The sequence below is a fragment of the Leptonychotes weddellii genome, chromosome 4 (genome assembly GCF_054177405.1).
Source record: "Leptonychotes weddellii isolate Sample4059 chromosome 4, ASM5417740v2, whole genome shotgun sequence".
NCBI lineage: Eukaryota > Metazoa > Chordata > Mammalia > Carnivora > Phocidae > Leptonychotes > Leptonychotes weddellii.
In genome coordinates, this window is record NC_138372.1 from 19,218,848 (window position 1) to 19,238,969 (window position 20,122).

The 20,122-nt window shown below is 55.0% G+C and overlaps 1 protein-coding gene across 13 annotated transcripts in view; it reads right to left on the reverse strand.

Moving 5' to 3' along the window:
* The window catches only part of AHDC1 (AT-hook DNA binding motif containing 1), a 63,635-nt gene that overhangs the window by 28,392 nt on the left and 15,121 nt on the right, over positions 1–20,122 (reverse strand). Inside the window, exon 1 of one of the 13 annotated variants that reach the window (XM_081817832.1) lies at positions 8,121–8,590. The exons of the other annotated variants lie outside the window; for them this stretch is intronic. The gene's annotated coding sequence lies outside the window, so the exon portion shown is untranslated. Of the gene's footprint in view, positions 1–8,120; positions 8,591–20,122 lie in introns of those variants that run through there. 13 annotated transcript variants of the gene reach the window in all.

The window sequence follows — 20,122 nt, forward strand, 5'->3', positions numbered from 1 at the left end:
CCCATGCCTCCGGCTAGCCCCTGGGGACCCTCCGGCTCCATCCCCTCCAGTCTAGCTGAAGATCCCGCACGCTGCTGCGGTAGCTTTTGCTTGCAGGGGAGCAGCAAGATTGTGAATTCAGGATCTGTAATCCTAACGCAGAGCCCAGGCCTACCGGGCTCCAGTTGCCAAGGCGACGGAGGGTCAGAGGGCAGCGCGGGGCGCCCGCTCCTCCAAGTCAGAATCCCAATTGTTAAAGCCCAAGAATAAACAGCTGAAGCGGCCGTGGGGGGGCTGGGAGGGGGGCTGAGGTCTGCATCGGCTCAGTGTGGTGTTGTCAAGCGAGATGTCACTAATTGTCTGAAGGAACGGGCTGAGGCAGCTCTTAACTACTTCTGTGCCACCGGAGACACCTTGGCTGCCTGGCCCCATCCCCGGGGCCTCCCAGCATTCCGCCGGGCCAGCCTGGTGCTGGGAGTGCTGGCCCAGCACAATTTCTGGCTCTCCTGCATCGAACCCCCACATACTTTGGCTCCCAACACTCCTCTTTGCCCAACTTGGAACCTCCCACCTGCAAGCTAAATCCTTATGTCCCCAGAACCAGTGCCCCCCAATTACTGGGCCCACAAGACAGCCCAGCCCGTCTGGCCTGCAAAAGCCCTCCCAGCATCTCCACCTCTGCCTCCCAGAAGTCAGGGGTTGTGGTACAAGGTGTACAGATTGCGGGGAGGACAGACTTGGGGCTCTTCTGACCTTTGGGGGCTAGGCAAAGGCCCTCCTAGAGGAAAAAAGAAGGTCGGTGGCATCTTTCTGTGTAACTCCTGACTCAGGCACACACCAGAACCAAAAACGTGAATGGGGCCAGGAAACCCCATTTCCAGTTTTGGTTGTTCTACCTACTTGCTGTGTGACTTTTGGGTACTCTCCCTCTGTGGCCTGCCTCCTCTCCGCCATCCTAAACATTTGGTAGTGCCTATTCTGAGCCAGGCTGTGTCTGGAACCCCTGCCCAGAGGAACTCCCAATCCGGTGGGTGGGAAAGGCTCTTCTAAAAAGAAAACAATCTGAGATCCATCAGGTAAGATATTCCATGAAAAACACGGAGCAGTTTGGTACACAGTAAACTGTCCAGTGGACTGCAGCTAGTTAGTAGCAGTGGTACTAGTAACCCCCGTTATTACAGAGGGTCACTAAAAGGGTGTAGGTGATCAGGAAAAAGACGGGGGAGGGACTGGAGAGGCCGGTTCTGGACGGCTTTCCTGCAGAAACTGGTACCTGGTTAAGATTTGGACAGGTGAGCAAGAAGGTAGAGTGCTCCAGAAGAGAAGAGGTCTTGTGAGGTCCTTCTAGGGGAGCTGAGCTCTAAGGTCTCAGGGTCGCCTGGTCAGCCACCCCCCCGCCCGCCCCGCCCCACAGCAGGAAGGAGGCGGCCTTCCGTGGTCTCCCAGCCCCGCAAGCGGCCCTGCCTCCTCCTCCACCCGCTGCGCTCGGGAGAGCAGGAGATTGGTGCCTGGAGGTGGGGGGCGGGCGCCCGTGGGCAGGACTCTCGGAGATTGGTAGCACCTGGAGTGATGTCACCAGGGGCGGGGTCAGGGCTTCGGGCACTCCCCTTGCCCCAGGTCCCAGACCCCTGCCCCAGGCCTGAAGCGCGGTCCCCAGGAGGGGGCGCTCAGGCCACCTGGCCGCCCCCTATCAGGTGGCGGGCGGGGCTGGGGCGCTGTCTGTGGGCGGGGAGCTGGGCGCGGAAACAGGGGATCCCCCAGAGAGGGCCCAGCCCAGCCCCAGGCTGGATGCGTACAAAAGGCGACTTGTTCTTTCTTGGGATGCCTGCGCCTTCTCAAACATACCTACAGCCACACTCCGGGGACAGCTACACCCACACATTGCTGCACAAAGCCTGCCAGGGTGGGGAGTAGGGGGCTGTCGCCAGGCCAAGAGATCACCTTGAAGAACCTTGCCCCAACCACCCTTTGCCACAGGCTCAACACCATTCATCTCACCCCATCCCACCCCAAGTGACCTGGATACTCTCACAGCCTCACACTTAGCTCTGGGGACACCGATCCAGTCACATTCTCACAATTACCCTCTCCCTCAGACCATCTATAGCTCACCAAGTCTTTGCTGCTCTAGAGTCGGACCTCGGGCTTCAGTAGGGTCACCACTCCCCGTGCGACCTTAGCACATAATGAAACCCATTAAGGTTCCTTTTTACTGAGCACTTATTCCTTGCCAATCCTTATAATTACCCTTTGAGGGGAGTGGTATTAGTCTCATTTTGTGGGTGGGGAAACTGAGGTTTATGTTAATTAGCTCGCCTAGGGCAGAAGCAAGGATTTGAACCCAAGTCAAACTTGACTTCAGAGCCCCTGTTCTTCTCTGTACTGTTTGTGCCAATCACCACACTACCTTACACTCTAACACCCCACCCCCCACTCACACAGCCGTGGATGGCAAAACCATCTCAGAGTCAAGGTGTAATTCTCCACCCCGAACACAAGTCAATGTCACAGTCTAGGATCAGGCAGTTTCTCTCACTCCTCAAACAGGGTATGTGTGTTGAGGGGGAAGAGTCTCCTACCTCCAAGCTCCGCATCTCCAAGGTTGGCCGTCAGTCATTATAAATGGGGCACCAAGTGAGCGCAGGGCCAGAACAGGCTACCTCTAACCTTTCCAGCAGGCTCACCTCCACCTCCCCTGACCCCAGGATAACAAAGCACTGCCAGACTGGCTGGGACACCAGGCCTGCAGCTCTCCCTGACCCCTTGGGCCAAGATCCTCCCTTAGCCCCCAACCCCTGCTGAGAACAAGTCGAAACAAACTCCTTCCTGGGGATGTCAAAGCACCTTTCCTGGGGGAGGCAGCTCTGTGATCCCCTGAGCCTGGCTAGGGAGAAGGATCAGGTTACTCTTTCCCCAGCTGTGCCTGGACTCCTTGGGGCTGACCTTTCACCTCATCCAGGCCAGGACCCAAAGGGGGCCAGAGTACAGCCCTCACCTCCTGTTAACCCTCTGCATTCCTTCTCTTTTCATGCGGGGGGGGGGGGTGAGGAGCCTGCCAGGACCCAGAGGGTCTCAGGAAGCCCAGCTGAGCATGCCAACCTTTCCCCACCCTCCCATCCTGGGGTCCGGTTTCCCAGAGAGCTTTACAGAATGCTCCTCCCTGCCCCCTGCCCAAGCCGCCCTGCCCTGCCAGGATCAGATACCTCCCTCAGCCTAAGCAGCTGAAAATGACCTGGGCTATTTTCGCTCTGGGATCGCGTTGCAAACTCCCCCTTGAGTTGGCAGCTTCCCACATCCCTCCAGACCATTGCCCCTCACTCTTCATCCCTAACCCAGAGCCACGGACTTAGAGGACAGGAGGACTTTTAAATACCGCAGGCCTAAGCCCCTCTGATGGGGAGACTGAGGCCACGGGGAGTCAGGCACAGGGCTGGGCAGCGAACCAGGCTTCCTGGGGCTCCGCCCAGGTCTCTTTCTACTGTCTAGCACAGCCTGCTCTGTACCCTAGATCTCAGAGCCTCTGACCCAGCCAAAAACCCAGCCGACCTCCTCCAAGCACCAGAAAGTCACACTGGAGGCTACCCACAAGTCTCTGGGCCGCCCTGCATGTCAGAAACCGCTTCTGCCACACTCTTCTCTTTGTTTAGAACTGGGACCAGGTCTGTACCTGTATCACAGCTATGTGGATCACGGGAATGTTTTGGCAGGTGCAAACTGGGAAGAAAGACAGGGAGACTGAGGCCTACAGGAACGGGAGGTGGATTCAGGCTTCCTGGGGTTTATATTGCACAATACTTCCATGTTCCCAGGAGCCCCTTGCTCCAGCTTCTTGGTACCCCCCCCCTTTTCCATTCCTACCAACCCAGCCCCCTCCAGGCCCCTGCCCCTCCACCTCAAGCCCCAGTCCTCCTGGGCAGGAATGTGACTGGTCAGGTCTGAGCTGACCACATGAGTGGCTGTAAGGCGACAGACCCCCCATCCTCCCATCCCCCCAGCCTGGGGGAGCTCACATACCAAGGCAAGGTTGGGGGGGCGGGGGCGCAGCTGCTTTAACCCTTTGCAGCCAGGCTTTCAGAGTGAAAAAGAGAGGTAACTTTACTTCCAATGGCCACTCCCATTTGAGTGCTGCAGGGCAGTGTGTGTGTGGGGGGGGTGGTCGTGCAGGCAGAACTGACTTCACTGAGGAGGTGGAATGAGGGAATCGGCCCTGCTAGTCCCTGTTAAGAAAAATTATCCTTTGCCACCCCAACTGTTTAATCTCATCTCCCATGACATTTGGAAAAACAGTCAGGAGCTGGTGCTGAGGAGAGAGAAGGAAAGAACAAATCATGAACCCCAACCTCAGGAGCCCCTAGTCTGATGGGAGAAATACAACCCTGCCCTGGGGAGTCTGATGGGGGAGACGAGGCACAGAGGTTGGGACAAAGAGCTGCGAGCGGAGAAGAGCATGTTGCTGCGCAGAAGTGGGAGGAAGCCAGGGCAGGAGCAGAACAAGCCAGGTGGGGTCAGATCAGGCAGGCTTCCCGGAGGCCCCTCGGCCCACACCCCTCCCCCCAGGCTCTGGAATCTCGGGGGTCAGGGCTGAGGGACAGCCCCGCCCCCTGCTCCCCTCGGGCTCAGGAATTCCACCAGCCAAGGGGGGGGGCAGCTGCTTCGGCCTCAGTCCAAGTTGGCTCCCACTGGACCGGGAACTGCAGCTCCTCCTCAGGCCCCCTACCCCACCCCCACCCAAGCCCCTGGGCTGGCCCCCAGCCCCCTCCCCTCCCCCCTCCCTGGCTGGCACTGTGAGTGCCAGGCGCTGGCAGAAAACAAACCCGCCGGGGTGGGTTTGCAGGGAGCGGGGTAACCTTGACACAGTTGCGGCAGTCGCTAATGGCAGACACACACTCCGCCTGTTCTGGGGGGACTGTTGCCGTTGCTAGGAAACCAGCAGCCGCGTGAATGGAAATGGGTCAGTAAACCTGGGGAGAGATAGTGTGACACTCGAACCACTGCAGCTGCTCCAGCCCACACCGAAATCCCTCCTCTTCAATATTTATCACTCCCGCCTGGGCCCTCAGCTCCTGCCAGACCCTGCACCAGCCTGGCCCTCAGGCCCCCACAAGGCTCGATGGTGGTGGGGGGGCAGAGAAAAGATGGGGGGTTGCTTATCCGCTCCTTGGGGGGGCCCCCCAGGCGGGATGGAACTGGTTCTGGAGGAGATTGAACAGGAAACAGAGTCTAATCCTGTGGCGGGGAAGGGGTTAAAAGGTCAATTCACGCCTGTTCCTGACTTAGGCACCGTGGTAAAATTACTGCAAGTGTGAGCAGGCTAGCAACCGCCGGCTTGCCTACCTGCGGAGGCACTGATTGAGACAGGAGACCTCCCTCCCCGAAGAGATGGAGGGGAAGAGGCACCCAAAACCCGGCCAGGATTCGCTCACAGCTTGAAAACACCTTCCTTTACAGCCAGGCAATCTCCCTGATGTAGCCGAAGCTTCGTAACAGCCAGAACTGATGCCTCTAGTACCATCTGAGAAGCACCCCAAACGGACACGAGCTGCGTATTGCCGTACAATAAATACCGTCCCGTATACACACACACACACCCCTCGAACAGCCAGACACTCACTGTTCAGGAAACCTTGACAACACCCCTACACAGACACCCCGGCCATAGAACACGACAACTGCAATCCAGAACAGTGCAGTTCAGCTCAACACCTATAAACAAGCCAACAAACCTAGGCACAGGCAAAACTACCGTGTCAGATTGTGCCGAATCTCCCCAAGTCGGGCTGGAGCCTTCCCCAAACCACCTGGCTAACCCAAAGCCTGGCTTCTCTGGTTTGTCTACGTTTCTTTCTCGTCTTGCACCCACCCCACCCCGCCATATACTGGCCCTGCCATCACTCTTCTGGACACACCATCCCACAAGCTAGCACCGCACCACCCCCCCCATTCCCTGGAGGCTGACTGGTCACTGACATGCACATTCCCTTCCCCTAGAAGCAAGCAGTCTCACAGCCCCAGGCTGAGGCCTCTCTACTGACAAGAGGGACCCTGGGAATCGGCAGCACCACTCACTTGGGTGATATGCCCCCTCCGCCCACCACAATCTCGGCCAGTATCCCTGAATGGTGTGTCTGGGGAAGGGAGGCTCTCCAGTCTTCTGGAGGTGGGGATACCTCCACAGGAATCTCCCATCTGACTCGGTTCTGTGTGCTCCTATCTCCTAGGATACATCAGTCAACACAGTCTCGGAGCCTGTCAGAGCTGGAAGGTGCCTTAGGGAGTCACTAATCCAGCCTCCCCTGCTAGGCGGGAGGAAACCGAGGCCCAGAGAGGGGAAGCGGCTGCCCAAAGTCACACAGCCCAACTGTGGCTTCCAGCCCCTTTCTCTTCCGCAGTCCCTCACCAAGAGCTCTCTAGGGGTTGGAGAGAAACCGAGGGGGTACAGGCAGCCCTGAAGGGCTTCCCTGAGGCAGAAGGAGGTGGGGCTGGATGTGATGGGAGAGGGAGTCTACAGTCCTAGAGGTGAGTTTATGAGAACTGCCCAGCAGTGCATTCAGAGACAGGGACCTGGCAGCCCTGGAATCTGGGCCACATAAATTTGCTCGAATCTGGACTATGCCAAAATGATCTGGTGGACACTCATCCCCACCCCACCTCCTATCCCAGCCTCCCCCCCCAGGCCCCCCACCAAGCTGAATCCCCCAAACCAAAGTGTAAAGGAAGACTGATCTTTTCTCCATACCTGGCCTTGAACGTACATTCTAGGGAATCTCTGCCTTTTATTATTTAAATAAATCTCTGCCAGGAAGCCTCTGGGATACTCGGGAAAGAGGTGTTCTGCTAGGTACTTTTACGTCAACTCCATTTTGCAGAAAAGCAAATTGAGGCTCACAGAGGCGGGGTAGTTTGCTCAAGTTCACGCGGACAACAAATGGAGCCTTGAGTTCCTTCCAGTACATAAGGAAGGCCAATCCAACAGGAAACAGGGAGAACTGGAGGGGGGGCATGGAGGGGAGGGAAGGGTGGGAGTTGACACAGGCCCAGGCCCAGGCCCAACATCCTGGGCTGAGGGGAGAGCCAACAGGGATCCGAATTTGAATCTGGATATCTGGGCTCCACCCGCACCCACTCTAGCAGAGGTGGAGTGAAAGGTCAGCATGGAGACGGGAGGGAGAGGAAAGCAGAACTCCACCAGCCTCTCAGCCTGCCTCCGCCATACCCTAGGGAACCAGGCCAGGGGCTGCCTAGCTTACCCCAGCCCAGAGCTCTCTGCCAGGCCCCACCCCCACCCCTTAGGAACAGCAGGAGTATTGTGAGGACACCCAGGCCCCCGCTGTTGGCCTCAGTTTCTCCATCTGTACTAAGAGCTAACCTAGCAGGAAGGACTTCGAAGGGCCCTCCCAGCTTTAACAGAGTTTAGTGACCAGTCCTATTTTTCAGTTCGCACACACATTTAGAGGTCTCGCCCCTTGTCTGGAGCTAGCTGAGAACAATGTTAACTATGTGCTCAATGAATAAATGAACACTTAATAAAACCAACATCTTTCCATCCTCCTCAGCCTTACTGAGAGCCACTACTTACCTTGGGAAGCCAAATCTCGCAGGGTTGTTGGAGGGGAAGGGGATTCAAATACTTTAAGGGCTCTGAATGGGACTGTGTGTTACACAGGTGCCCTTTATTTCCTGTGCTCACTATGTGCAGACACTATGGTGATTGCTTTAAACATTGTGCAACTTCAAGCTCCACAACAAGGCCATGGCCTACCTAATATTATGTAGTTTTTCAGATGAGCATAGGGGCTAAGGAGTGAGGGGACTAGCTCAAGGTCACACTACCAGTGAGTGGCACAGGAGGGATTCGAACTGTACCTATCTCCACCGCTTTTGTTGAACATGGTGAGGGTGTGCTGGGCTGGGGCAGGAAATGGAAGTTGAACAGGGACCCTTGGCAGAGGGAGAAGTAGTCCACCCCAGGCGAGGGAGGCGCCTGAGTTACCAAACGGTTCAACAGTTTGCAGAGGCCAAATGGTATTGGAACTAGCAAAGTGTGGGAAAGCATCCCTTCCCCTCCCCCACAAAGGGCAAGGTAGACCTCTTTCCCTCCCCCTACCCACAGTGCCAACAGTGGGCCCTGAGAGGTCACTTACCTACTCCCCTGGATCTCAGGGTTCCTGTAAAAGGAACCCCCTCCCTCCCGGGAGCCCTTTTCTGGACTTCAGGACCTGCAAGGTGCAGAGCCGCCCCCAAAGAAAGCTGCCGCCAACGTCCAGAAAACTGTCCAGGATTTTTCCGGCACGTCCGCCCCCCACCGGCTCCGCGGTTGCGGGGGCTGAGGGCAGTTTGGGGGGGGTGTTGGGAGAGGACGGCCTCGCCTCCCTCCTAGAAGCCCTGGGGTGCCTCTTGTTCGAGCAGGGAGGCTCTGGTCCGCAAGCCCAGCCGTTCTCGGGCCCGAACGGTCCGCCTCCGAGTTTTCCCGCCGCCGCCGCCGCCTCTCAGGCTACCTGGCAGGCCTGCGCTGCCCCCTGATCCCTGCCACCCCCCCTCCCAGATGAGGCCGCGGCGCTTCTGACTCCTGGAGGAGGTGACGGGCCGAGAGGGAAACCAGGCGGCTGGGGGAGGGGCGTTGCCTGCACCTGGCCCCTCTCCGCCGCCCAGGCCGGGAGGGGCGGGACTGGACCCCCGCCAGACCCGAAACGAGCGGCGGGGGAGGGGAGGTGTGCAGCCCTCCACTCCCGCGGCCTGGGGGCGGGAAAGGAGATCGCCCCCGCACGGCCCTCGCCGCTAAGGCGCCCCCTAGGGTCGGGCTGCGAGGCGCCCCTTTCCGAGCCGCGCGCTCAGCCCGCTCCCCCGGCCGGCCGCGCTCTCCAGCTGCAGGAAATTCCAGAAGCTCTCCATCATCCCGGCGCAGCGCGCAGTCCGGGCTGCCAAGGCTCCCCGAAGGAGAGCCACATGCCGGCCGGCCGCGCGGCCCGCCCTCGCCCCCCCACCCCTCCAACCCGGCGAGGCAGCCACGTCGGGCCGGGCGGGGGCCGGGCCGGCCGCCCCTTCCCGCGCCCCGGGCCCGGCGGAATGCGTGGCAGCCCCGGCCGGGGGCTATTTTGAGCGGGAGGGGAGCGGCCCAGCCTCGGTGTTTTCGGCTTTTTCCTGGCCCCCGGCCCGCCCTCCGCCAGCCCGGGCTCTCGGCTGCCCGCGGAGTGGGGGGGGGGGGGTCACGTGGCGGGGGGGGGGGAAGGGGAGGGCCGCCGCGATCCGGCTCGGGCTCCGGCCCGGGCCCAGGCTCGGGAGGCACCCGACGGCAGTCCGGACCTGCGCTCTCGGCCGGGGCCGAGCGGCGGGATTATTAATAGCGCGCCTGGCTCGGGCGGCGGCTCCGGGGCGCCCGCTACCTGTACGCCCCTCCTCGGGTGAGCACAGACGGCCTGGGCACTCCCTCCCCAGCGGCGGACTCAGGCCTCACTGGATAGCGCCACTGTGCGCCAGTGGCCAATCACCGGCCTCGATTTCCTTACCTGTAAATTGGGGATGTGCCACCTGGCTTTATATGGTGGGTACCAAATAAGGGTTTTGCTTGCTGTGTGCCTCTCTTTGGGCAAAACGCCTTCCCTTTTGGGGGCCTCAGTTTTTCCATTTCTAAAATGAGGTCCGAGAGAACTCTTTCCAGGTAAAGAATCCCTTACATTTGAATAATGCATTTTCACTTACAACCCAGATGAACTTACCAACTACCAATAGTAATAGCCAACACTGAGCACTTGCCCTGCATGCATTAACTCACCTGATTATAAGGTTCCCATAAAGTAGGTAATATCCCCTTTTTGCTGATGAAGAAACTGAGGCCCAGGAAGGTTAAGTGACCTACCGAAGGTCCAACAGCAGAGGCCAGAGTCAGATAAACTTGGGCTCCAGAGCTGAGTTAACTACTGAACTACAGTGCCCTGAGACAAGCGGGACAAACACTGCCCCCTTCTTATAGTGGAGGAAACTGAGGCTCAAAGTGTCATTCGCCCAAAGTTGCCTTTGGCCAGTTAGGGGCAGAGGTGAGCCTCCAACGCAGACCTTCCAATTCCTAGTCTAATACCCCACTGCAGCCCTCCGAATCTCTTCAGCTTCTGCCCTGGGGCAGCTAGCAGGGTTCCCAGGATGGAGTCCTAGAAATGAGCAATAGGCAGTATCCCCGTGGCCACAAAGCCGTGTCCAGGGCCCTGGGGAATCATCCTTTGCTCCCAAGGGACTGACCCAGGTTTCTGGGCCCAGAGGGTTCACTAATCCACCAAACTCTAGACTTAGCCTAGCCTCAGAGCCATGGAGGTGGAGGCAGCTGGGGATGAGGGGAGATGGCATGGAGGGGTAAGAGCCTGGGACAGGGCATGGAGTTGCTTCCTGCCCCCCCTAACCTCCAGCAAGGAAGCACAAAGGCTGGCAGGCCCCCCACTCCGCCCCGGAAACCTGGCAGTTTATTTCTGTCTCCGGGCCCCCTGTTTCCACAGAGCCAGTCCAGGAAGGCTGGCAGCAGCTGGCTTGGAGGGGTGGAGCTCCTGCTCCCTCAAGGGTCCAGCTGCTACCCTGCCCCACCCCCACCTGCCAGGCCAGACCAGACTCCAGATTCAGAGGTGACACTGGGATGAGGGCGGGAAGAGCTGGAGGCCACTTGGTCAGGACTACAAAGGAGGGACCCCCTCCAACTCCCAACCCAGAGCCAAAAGATGCTCTCCCAGCGTGAGCCAGTCAACACCCAGTTCAAGTCAGCTAAGAGTATAACCTCTGGCATGACCAACTCTATTTACACCAGATCCTTCTGGCTGATGATTCCTCTGGATCCTGGTCCCAAAGAAAAGCCCATTTCTAAACCTGCGCTGCCCAATACGGTGGAAACTAACTATTGAGCACTGGGAATGTGGCTAGTTGGAATTAAGATGTGCCATAAGCATAGAATATGCATCAGATTTTGAAGTCTGAAATATGGAAAAAAAAGAAAAGTAAAATATCTCAATACTTTTAATAATGATTATATATGTCAAAGTGATATTTTGGATATACTGGGTTACATGAGATACATTATTAACATCAATTCACTTACTTCTTTTTACTTTGTTTAATGTGGCCACTAGAAAATTTAGATTACATACATGGCTCCCATTACATTTCTATTGGACAGTGTTGTTCTAGATCATATGGTACCCTGGCTTAGGGCCAAGACTTTGCCTGCTCTAGATCAATATCTGTGTGGCTTTAGCTCACCCACTTCCCTATATTCAGACCACAACCTTACGTGTTGGTCTAAATCTCACCACCCCACACCACCCTACCCCAGCTTTCTGTGAATCTAGGCTCAGCTAGAGATCATGGCTTCGTCTGTTTTAAACCACTCTTATTACCAATTTCTTGTTCACCAATTCCTAATACCTAGATCCCAGCAAAACCGTGGATCTAGATCATCTTCCGTGTTAACCAGCCTGACAGTCTGACACCACAACCTTATTTGCTTAGATCACTGTTTAGTAAGATTTAAGATCCAGACATCCTTAGGAAGAATGAGGTTCTAGATTAAGGGTTGGCAAACTATGGCCCGAGAGCTAAATCCAACCTGCTGTCTGTTTTTATAATTCAAGTTTGATGGGAACACAGCCATACTCATCCATTTATGCATTGTCTATGACTGCTTTCAAGGTACAACAGTAGAATTGAGTACTCATAACTGAAACCCAATGGTCTACAAAGCCTAAATTTTTTTTACTATCTAACTCTTTACAGAAGGTTTGTCAACCTCTGTTCTAAATGACCAACAAGTCCAACCTACCAGAAATCTAGGTTCCAGCCTAAGACTATGATCTAGTCTAATCTAGATCACCTCCTCCTAGATGGTATTGCTGACCAGGGTCTAAACCAGAGAGCCTAACATGCACCACATGCTGTTTGGGTTCCAGATTCCACTTTGATCTCAGGAGATGGGCCCCGGTACTCTTTTTTGGGATGGAAAGGGTATCTCCACTTCTGAACTCCCCTAGAGGAATCAAAGCCCATTTGGGAATGGGGAGGGAGGGCAGATTCCAGAGACAGCAATGGAGGCTGAGTCAAAGCGTCAGGAGTAAGCCCTCCCCTGCCAAGGGGACAGAGCATAATCTGACCTAGAAGACGGAGTAGCCCCACGTCCTACTTCCCAGCTGGCTCCAGACCAGGTCACTTAGCTGGGGGTCATGTGGGATAGATACCAACCCCCCAGAAGCTAGACCAGGGGGCTTCAAATGGAGTCTTCATCTCTAGCTCCACACCTCCAACCACCTGATGCCTATCACTTCAGGACTGCGTGGCAATACTATGCCCCTTTTCCACCATTTACCTCTAGCTCTGCTTTTCTACAGCTTTCTTTGAAAATCCTCCCACATCTGCCCTCCCTCTCCTTGCCATATCCCCTTCTTCCATCCTGGAATCCTAGCCTTAATTTTAGCCATGAAGATCTTGGGCTCTTGAGCTGACAGACCCAGGCTTCAATTCCAGCTTTGACTTTGGGCAAGTCTCTCCACCTCGCTAGGCTTCCTCAGTTTCCCCATCTGTAAAACAGAATAATAATAATGGTACCTACCCACCTCATAGGGTTGTTGAACGGACTTAATAAGACCATGATGTATATCACTTTGCCCAGCCCCTGGCCCGTAATAAGCATTTAATGCTAGTTGCTATTTTTATTACTATTTATCGTCTAGTTTGGTTCCATGGAAGGATTTTGGGAGGTTTGTAAACATTACAGGATTTTAACCAAAATTTGTTTTTGTATTTTTCTGAAGAGAAGGCCCATCATCTTCTCAAAATGGATCCTTAGCTCAAATGTTTAGAAAAGAGGGGCGCCTGGGTGGCTCAGTTGTTGAGCATCTGCCTTCGGCTCAGGTCATGATCCCAGGGTCCTGGGATCGAGCCCCGCATCGGGCTCCCTGCTCGGCGGGAAGCCTGCTTCTCCCTCTCCCCCTCCCCCTGCTGTGTTCCCTCTCTCACTGTGTTTCTCTGACAAATAAATAAATAAAATCTTAAAAAAAAAATGTTTAGAAAAGCAAAAAGGGGTCTTTAGTTCAATCCAAATGGGGAGACAGGGGCACACAGATGGGAAAGGACTAGCCGAGGGCCCCTCAGAAAATGTGAGGCAGACCTCAGAATGCTATAGGTCAGGAATTTATCCCCCAGACACCTCTGTCCGCTGGTCCAAGCTGTCTCCAATCTGACCTGGCCATTTCTCGCCTGCTCAGCGATGATGGTGCCCCAGTGGGCTCCCCACCTCCAAAATGCCTCCACTGAGCCTCCTCCACCTCGTGCCACCTTCGCCTTCCTCAGTCTCATTCTCACAACACAATGTCCAAAACCTGTAATGGCTCCCTACTTTTGCCTGACATGCAAGCGCCTTCACTGCCGGCCCTGGCCCCCGCCAACCTCCTCCTCGCTGTGGCCTCTTGTCTGGTCAGTGGAGCTGACTTCTTTTTTTTTTTTTTATTTGCGAGAGAGAGAATGAGAGACAGAGAACATGAGAGGGAGGAGGGTCAGAGGGAGAAGCAGACTCCTTGCTGAGCAGGGAGCCCGATGCGGGACTCGATCCCCGGACTCCAGGATCATGACCTGAGCCGAAGGCAGTCGCTTAACCAACTGAGCCACCCAGGCGCCCAGTGGAGCTGACTTCTTCCTCTCCTCTCACCCCCTCCCCACAGTCTCCATACCACCCACACACTCACTCAGTTCTGGACAGATTCTGCCGCTTTGCTCAATCACACAGTGTCTCAGGCCCAGCCGGCTGCCCCCGCTCTGCCCTCAGGGTTGCCCCTGGGTCAGCCACTCTCTGAACTCACCCTGCTCAGGCCACACCGGGGTATGCTGCCCACAGCTCTGGCTCCAGGAAGCAGGCCTCTGCCCCTGCTCTCCAGCTCAGCTCCATCCCTGGACACTGACCCACCTCAGCCATTGCTCATATCCTCCCCCGTTAAGCCTTCTGTCCTCTAGAGTTTCAGGAATAACACTCCCTTGTCACTGGGAGTCCTAGGGAGTCAGCACTGTCCTCAGAGTTATGACTCCTGGGTCAGATTCTTCTCTTTGAACCTCAACGTCCTCATCTATAAAATGGGGACAGCAACACCTAACACCTTGAGTGATTCTTATGAGGGAAAAATGCCTTATAGGTTGTAAGGTACTTTTTTTTTTTTTCTTAAAGATTTTATTCATTTATTTGACAGAGAGAGACATAGTGAGAGAGGGAACACAAGCAGGGGGAGTGGGAGAGGGAGAAGCAGGCTTCCCGCCGAGCAGGGAGCCCGATGCAGGGCTCGATCCCAGGACCCCGGGACCATGACCCGAGCCGAAGGCAGACGCCCAACGACTGAGCCACCCAGGCACCCTGGAAGGTACTTTTTTGACTAAAACCTGCTTAAGAACAATACTAACAATAACCTTCATTTATAAGTTTATTTAAAACTGCAATCACCCCACAACGCTGGCCCTCCCCAAGCCCTTTCCCGCCTTCATTTTTCTCCTTGGTACTTAGCAACATCTCACACACCATGTATTTTGCTTCTTTTTGTGTTGTTTCACCCTCCTAAATGTCAGCTCCTTGAGGGCAGGGATTTTTATCTACTTTGTTCTCCGCTGTGCGCCCTAGAAAAGTACCTGCCACTGAGTGTGCACTTGGTAGTTGAGGAACGAATGAATGAATGAATGAATGAATGAATGGAGCGCTCCCCATGTGCCAGGCACTGTGCTAACCACTTCTCACGATCATTCCATCTCAGATGGGTACTTTCATTACTCCTCATTTTTGAAAATGAGACCTCAATGACTTGCTCTGATCACACGGTAGGAAGCAGCCCGGCCAGGATTTGACTCCAAAGCCTGCCCTCTTGATCACTACGCTCTATTTCCTGTCCAGATGGGGGGTTATTTCTATTTCTACATTAGCTAAGCCTCTTGAATCTGTCACCCTCCCTATTTCCCTGGGGCTGTCACTCTCCTTCTGCCCCTGAGGCCATGAGTCCTCCGAACCCTCATTCTGACCTCTCTTAGCCATTTCCTCCACTTCTCAGCCCTAAGCCAAGCTGCTCATTCTCACCTCAGGGCCTTTGCTCCATACAGTGTGCTCCACCTGGACTGAGCTGGCTTTCCATTTCTTTCCATTGTGCCCATTTCTCAAGACCCACCTCTTCCGGTCTACCTCTTCTGGTCTTCACTTGCTCCCTTCCCTGAGCTCATACCTTGTTTACTGCTGGGAAAAACCACTGGCGGATCATATGCTGACTTGGTCCATTCCTTCACTGTTTCCCGCATTTGGAGGCCTCATTCACTTCTATCCCTCTCCAGGCAAGGTTTCTCCCTCCTTCCTCTGCTGGATCACTGCCCCCACCCTACACATCTCTTAAGTAGGTTTATAGCTTTGTGATTAAGAGCCTGGCTTCTGAGTCTCTCAATCTCCAGCTCTACCCCTTACTAGCTGTGTTTCTCTGGGCAGGTCGCTACACCTCTTTGAACTTGTTTCCTACCTACAAAATGGGGACAATACAAGTACGTGCCTGGAACATAGTAAGCGCTCAGTAATAAATCAGCCTCTTACTACTTCTATAGCATTTTATTGTGTCACTCATCCCTGTTCTAAAAGCCTCAGCCCCCTCTCTAAACAGCCACCCCCAATATGAATAATGATAATAAGATTGCTAACATGTATTGACCACTTATTATTTGCAGTGAGTAGCAATATGTTTGGCACCTAGTAGGTGCTCAATATTGCTTACTGAATACATGAATTAACTAGTTTAATACTCACAACACCCAATGCGGGGGGGGGGGCGCAATTATAATACCCATTTTACAGACAGGGAAATCAACGCCCAGAGAGGGTAAATGACTCAGCATGTCTGGGACTTAAACCCAAGCAGCCCGACTCCAAAGGTGAGACTCTCAAAGCCTTCCTCATCCTTATTGTTCCCATCTTGCTCTGCTCCAATGGCAGCCGCAGGGGTGGGACCCTTTCCTTCTCCAGAAGTTGGACCTTAGCATCTAGATGGATGTTCACCAAGCCCCCACTCCTGAGGTCAAACCCTTCATACTTTATCTCATGTGAGCCTCATAAAATCCTCCAGTCAATGCCATGTTTATTTCCCCTGGACCAATGGGGAAACTGAGGCTCAGAAAGGTGTCAAGTAACAGGATTTAAAGCTCAAAACTCTTTTCCTCTGCATCACGTTTTGTGATGTTTTTCCCCTGTTGTCTTATACAACTGTGGGTAGCTATTCAGACACACCTGCCTTGTTTTTCCAGTCAGAAAACTTCCAGAAGAAGTCTCTGAGGGTGCAGTCTGAGGCCCACCTTCACTGTCGTCCCCCCACCCCAGCCAGCACTGCAGCAGGTGATCCAGGCCCCACAGGAGGCTTCCCAATAGCTGATCTGAATCTACCAGCCAGGCCCACCCTGACGTTCTGACTGCTTCCACCACAGAACAGGTCTTAGCAGACTTGGGGTTGGTGAGGGTGGGGCTGGATCTCCCTTTAAACTTAGGCTAGAGGCTCCCCCAAGTTGCCATATCTCCAGGGAATTCAGGGCTCCTATCTCCCACCTACAGCAGGTGTGTGTGTGGGGGGGGCAGGGCAGTATGGTAGTTCAGAACAAGGACTCTGGATCCCAGTGTTCCAAGTTCAAAGGCTGTCCACCAGGTACGAGCTGTGGGACCTTGGGCAAGTTACTTAACCTTTCTAAGCCTGGGTTTTCTGCTATGCAAGATAAGAATGATAATAATAGGGCTGCTAGGTGATTAAATGAATATCTACCTATAAAGCTAGAAGAGTGCCTGGAACATGGTAAATGCTATGTAAGTGTTTGTTAAATAAAAGTAGGGTTCCAACTAGCCATGGAAGGGTCCCCCTGGTAGGGTACAGTGCGAGTGACAAAGCAAACCCCAGTTCCAAACAGACAACTGAAGACACACAAGGAAATGGGAGCAGGTAGCTGAGACCTCATACCTCGGGAAGCCCCTTGTGGCAAGGACCCACTCCTCCTCTCCCCACAGCCTCCAAAGCCAGAGGACCCCAGTTCCTGGTCCTAATACCCCCTACCCTAATCCCCAAGCCACTTCCCCTCCCCTCCCTCCAACTGTTAACTCTTTCTATGCAGCCAGAATCCAGGCCCTGCTTCTCCTAGTTGCTGTGTGACCCTGGGCAAGTCACTTAGCCTTTCTGAGCCTCATTTCCTCATCTCTACAGGGGATCATCCTCCCCTAGAGAGTCCATCCTAGAGATTAACCAATAACTGAAAACATGCCAAAGATGTGTTCACAGCGGGGTGGACATGCTAGCGTCCTACAGGCCTGATGGGTGTACTGTTTGGGCACTGGAGTGGGCAAGGGGCCTGCCATTAAAAAAGCAGATCCCCTCTTTGAAAGTTTCCCCAACCAGCCCCTAAATACTGCTTGGGTTGCAAGCCAAGCTCCCTATCCTTTAAACCACCACACTATGACATTAAAATCTATTTGCTTGGGGGGGAGGCAGGGGCCTTGTGTCAGGCCTCTCTTCACCGAGTTACTGCACAGGGAGCCCTGAAGCCATACTGGGGAGAGGGGAGGGAGGAGCAGGAGGGACCACAAGTGAGGGAGGGAAGGGAGGGCCCTTTGGAGGAGAGCCAGGCAGAGTGGAGAAGACCCCAGGGTTGAGAAGGGCAAAGGGGAAAAGGGACGCGCCTCCAGGGCTTCCCCCTCCCCCCCATCTCTAACTGAGCAATCACCTGGCCTGGCCTTCCACCCCTAAGAGGTAAGAGGAGCCTGCGGCAGCAAGTTAGGATAGACGATTACCCGCCGTTAATTAATTAAAATAAACAGCAAATTAAATACAGCAAAATTAAAATAGCACAGGAAATTAATTCTCTACCAGCCCCACCTCACAGGTGAGATGCTTAAAGGGCCCCTTGCAGCTAGGATCCAGGGCACGGGGGGTGGGGGGGGGCGCGGGTGTCACCAGAACCTGCCTTATACAACAACTCCTGGCGACCCCAAATATCAATGGCGGAACCCACAGGCATTTACCTGCCTCCACCACCCTGAGATGGGCCTCCTGGCTCCTCAGCCCCAGGGGATTCCAAGCCCTGGGCCACATTCCTGAATTCCAGCCCTGCTCCTCCCTTAGTGGGCAGGAAGGGTCCTGACACCCCTTGGGCCAGGGATTGGGCACTGTGCCCTCCTGGGCACATGGCCCACATCTATCACTGCGCGGGTCAGGGCAGGAGGGAAGAGGGACCTTGGCCTTCTCTTCTAGGTTACCTCTGGGACTCGGAGTCAGATCCTGGCAAAAACGCCTCTTTTCCATGCTAAGCTCCTGGCCCCTCACTCAGAGGGCCCCAAATCTGTCTGGGGAACCCCTCAATTTGCTCCTTTCTTTCGCTCAGAATGCTCAGGAAGAAAGCGCTGCTGAGGCGCAGAAAATGCCCTACAAAGCTGACTAGGCCAACCCCTGAGATGGGATACCAGAAATCCCCTCCAGTACAAGACTGATCACCTCATCACACAGATGGGGAAACTGAGACCAAGGAGGGACAGGCATTTGTTTGAGGTCACCCAATGGCTTAGCAGCAGAGCCTGGAGCAGAGTCTCTCATGGGCCCATTCCACGTCACCACCACAAATGAACCCCATGCTGACCACCCCGCAGCCTGGCCACCAAGGCCTCTCCTCCATAATCCCACCCCAAGACTCCCCAGTCTTATGTCTCACACAAGGATTAGACTCCTTGGCCTGCCCTCAGGCTGTTGTCCACTTGGTTCCCTCAACCTGAAGCTCCTCCCTCCACCTCTGCCTGCCCAAGTTCAACCAGCCTCTTCAGGGTCTGGCTCAACGCCAGTTCCTCCACGAGCCACCCAGACCCTGCTGGGTGCTGCCTCATCCTCCTGTAATCTTCCAGGGTGCTTTGCCTCCACCCCCATGCTCAGCCCTCCCCTGTCTCCTGTGGTTATCAGGTGTGTGAACTACCCAGAGCCGCAGGCCACCTCACCTCTGGGCCCCAGCCCCTGGCACAGTACTAGGTACTAGCACGCAGTAGGTGCTCACGAAATCGCCTCCTCATTCGGTGTCCCCCACGCCCTACTGCTACGGACAACAGTGGCTATCACTGACTGGGCATTTTCTACCAGCCCGGCTCCTGTACTGCCCCATCTTCACCTGATGGGCCCAGCTTAGAGGTTGCGGGACCTTCCTGAGGTCACAGCTCTAGAACCGGGATGTCACCGGTCCTTGCTCCTCAATGAGTCTACTCTTCCATCCCACTTGCCTTTTCTAGATCAGACCACCAGCATCTCCCATCTGGACTCCTCAAGCCTCCCAACTAGCCCCCCTGCCTCTAGTCTCTCCCCACCTTGTCTTGTCCCTAAAGACTTCCCGTGAGTCCTTGTGGCCCACTAGACAAAATCCAAACCTGTGAGCAAGGCATCTAAAGTCTGGGACATCTGGCCTCTATGCTGCTTTTCCTCTAGGCTCAACACCGCCCCGTGTTCCTGCCATACCATACCTTGATTTACTTCCAGGCTTTGCATACGCTGTTCCCTCTGTCTGGAACACCTCCCCTCTCTTTTTCCTCCTGTGAGTTCCTACACATCCCTCAAAGTACAAGATCAAGGGCTACCTTAAAATTTCATCAGGTGAGATCAGCAACAAACAAACTGGTCACAAAACTGAGAGCTCTATGAGGGAAGGACCTCTGTCACCAGGGCCCCCAATGCTTAACCGATAATCAGGGCTCAGTCAGCACTGCTGACTGAATGCTCCGTGTGCAATTGTTGGCTAAACCGGGCAATGACAGAAGAATACAAGGCCACAGTGTCCAGGGCTGGAGGTGGAGGGGAAGGGACGGAGGCCAGGAAGGCCAAGGCCATAGTGGGGAACAGTGACAAACACTGTCAGGGGCTGCTCTGCAGCAGAGCCACAGTCTTGGCAGAGGGAGTGTTTGTGAGAGACGGAGGAAGGAGAGCGACGGTGTGAGGGAGGCTCTGAAAGTGTGTGCGCGCACGCTCGCATGTGAGAAGGTGGTGAGGGTGTGTGTCGGGGAGTGTGTGTGTGTCACGTTTGTGAATGAGTCTGTGCGAGAGGAGGTGAGGATGTAAAGGAGTGCACGCATGGGCGCTTGTGGGGGTCCGTGTGAGAGGGCGAGGGTGCG